Below are 1,817 nucleotides of genomic sequence, written 5' to 3' on the forward strand. Positions count from 1 at the left end.
CGGTGTCACAATGCTTGCGATATAGAGACTGCATATAGGGTGTTTCCGAAAGAGCGTTCAAAAATGTAACATGACATAGAAAATGCTCCTCTGAACAATTTGAGATAGGGTACCTGGGGTCGGAGAAACCAGCTTAAGGAGATACGGAAGTAAACTTGTTCATCGCTTTGTGTTGTTGTTGTTGTTGTGGTCTTCAGTCCTGAGACTGGTTTGATGCAGCTCTCCATGCTACTCTATCCTGTGCAAGCTTCTTCATCTCCCAGTACCTACTGCAACCTACATCCTTCTGAATCTGCTTAGTGTATTCATCTCTTGGTCTCCCCCTATGATTTTTACCCTCCACGCTGCCCTCCAATACTAAATTGGTGATCCCTTAATGCCTCAGAACATGTCCTGCCAACCGATCCCTTCTTCTGGTCAAGTTGTGCCACAAACTTCTCTTCTCCCCAATCCTATTCAATACTTCCTCATTAGTTATGTGATCTACCCATCTAATCTTCAGCATTCTTCTGTAGCACCACATTTCAAAAGCTTCTATTCTCTTCTTGTCCAAACTATTTACCGTCCATGTTTCACTTCCATACATGGCTACACTCCATACAAATACTTTCAGAAATGACTTCCTGACACTTAAATCTATACTCGATGTTAACAAATTTCACTTCTTCAGAAACGCTTTCCTTGCCATTGCCAGTCTACATTTTATATCCTCTCTACTTCGACTATCATCAGTTATTTTGCTCCCCAAATAGCAAAACTCCTTTACTACTTTAAGTGTCTCATTTCCTAATCTAATACCCTCAGCATCACCCGACTTAATTCGACTACATTCCATTATCCGCGTTTTGCTTTTGTTGATGTTTATCTTATATCCTCCCTTCAAGACACCATCCATTCCGTTCAACTGCTCATCCAAGTCCTTTACTGTCTCTGACAGAATTACAATGTCATCGGCGAACCTCAAAGTTTTTATTTCTTCTCCATGGATTTTAATACCTACTCCAAATTTTTCTTTTGTTTCCTTTACTGCTTGCTCAATATAGAGATTGAATAACATCGGGGAGAGGCTACAACCCTGTCTTACTCCCTTCCCAACCACTGCTTCCCTTTCATGTCCCTCGACTCTTATAACTGCCATCTGGTTTCTGTACAAATTATAAATAGCCATTCGCTCCCTGTATTTTACCCCCGCCACCTTTAGAATTTGAAAGAGAGTATTCCAGTCAACATTGTCAAAAGCTTTCTCTAAGCCTACAAATGCTAGAAACGTAGGTTTGCCTTTCCTTAATCTTTCTTCTAAGATACGTCGTAAGGTCAGTATTGCCTCACGTGTTCCAGTATTTCTACGGAATCCAAACTGATCTTCCCCGAGGTCGGCTTCTACTAGTTTTTCCATTCGTCTGTAAAGAATTCGTGTTAGTACTTTGCAGCTGTGGCTTATTAAACTGATTGTTCGGTAATTTTCACATCTGTCAACACCTTTGTGTAGCATAACTGTTTTCCAGTGTACAGTCCTGGATATTGAAATAAGAACACCGTGAATTCATTGTCCCAGGAAGGGGAAACTTTATTGACACATTCCTGGGGTCAGATACATCACATGATCACACTGACAGAACCACAGGCACATAGACACAGGCAACAGAGCATGCACAATGTCGGCACTAGTACAGTGTATATCCACCTTTCGCAGCAATGCAGGCTGCTATTCTCCCATGGAGACGATCGTAGAGATGCTGGATGTAGTCCTGTGGAACGGCTTGCCATGCCATTTCCACCTGGCGCCTCAGTTGGACCAGCGTTCGTGCTGGACGTGC

This window comes from Schistocerca cancellata, chromosome 7, assembly GCF_023864275.1.
Source record: "Schistocerca cancellata isolate TAMUIC-IGC-003103 chromosome 7, iqSchCanc2.1, whole genome shotgun sequence".
Lineage (NCBI taxonomy): Eukaryota > Metazoa > Arthropoda > Insecta > Orthoptera > Acrididae > Schistocerca > Schistocerca cancellata.